Consider the following 1,136-nt stretch of genomic DNA (forward strand, 5'->3'; position numbering starts at 1 on the left):
TAAATATGTTCATAAATGATATAAACGATTTGTTGCTTTATTCTTCACTTTTACTTTCAACTCTCTTTTCTTCCCTACTTTCTATTTACTCTTTTACTGTTTCTATTTTGGGGTGAATTTGACATATTTATAAATATTTTTTGTTCGAATAAGGTATGTGCTTAGAGTCTAATACACAAAAATGAGAAAGCAAGTTATGATTATCAGCAAAATTTTAGTTCTCGATGCTCAAACAAATATTCCTAACATTTATTTTTTTAATATTCGGCCTTGTTTTATTTATGTACTTCCATAAATATATGATTGTTGCACAAACACTTTTGTTAAGAAACTTTCTTGTTCTTGTTCATAAAAATAGACAAAATCAAGGACGGATGGTCAGATTACAACCTTGTTAACGAAGGTTATAGTTAACTTGTTAACATATAATTTTTCACCGCAACTTCCTATTTCTATTTAACTGTTTCAATTGACCTGACCTCTAATGTATATTGTCATCTACTGCTAATCTAGGATTCATTTACTTGTAATGTGTTCATGCGCACCTCCTTCTAAAAAAGTTCGAAAACAAATTTGATAAATACAGCACCACATGCAGAGAATATGTATTGGACAAACAAATATGATATGTTTTTCACTAGGCAACAAGATCTCACCTTCTACACAAACAAGCTCATGCCCTAAACCTAACTAAATCTTATTTATCACTTACGGACTCAGCCTTAATAGGCCAAACCACAAGAAAAATTTCTTATAGACTCATCAGAGTGCTCCTCTCCACGGAAATCTTTAGTAAAAGGCGAAAGATTTATTCGACAACTGAGGAGAAGCCAGAGTGACTTTAAGTTCTCAAAGTATTGTATTATATGTCATATAATTCACAAACACAATGAGAATTATAGGAATAACACAAAAATTACAACTAAATAAATTCATTCATTTCCATAAGCCAGCACGCTAGCAGAATGAAATGTTCTTCATACATACGTAACTAAAAAAAAACAAATTATTCTCAGGCTATGCGTGCACATAAATACATCAAGCGAACTTAAGGATGTGTATGTCACAGTTGTAGTGGCCGATACTCTCTTTGTAGATTAAAAACAAAAACTAGTAGGAAAATTATATTCGCTTTT

General features: G+C 31.1%; 1 non-coding gene across 1 annotated transcript; it reads right to left on the reverse strand.

Annotated features, from left to right (window-relative positions):
* Window positions 1-715: 715 nt before the first annotated feature.
* Window positions 716-839, reverse strand: LOC119643053. The gene has a single exon (XR_005248207.1). It is a non-coding gene; the product is annotated as a U5 spliceosomal RNA (small nuclear RNA).
* Between the last annotated feature and the right edge of the window lie 297 nt (window positions 840-1,136).

This window comes from Glossina fuscipes, unplaced genomic scaffold, assembly GCF_014805625.2.
Source record: "Glossina fuscipes isolate IAEA_lab_2018 unplaced genomic scaffold, Yale_Gfus_2 46012, whole genome shotgun sequence".
Classification (NCBI taxonomy): domain Eukaryota; kingdom Metazoa; phylum Arthropoda; class Insecta; order Diptera; family Glossinidae; genus Glossina; species Glossina fuscipes.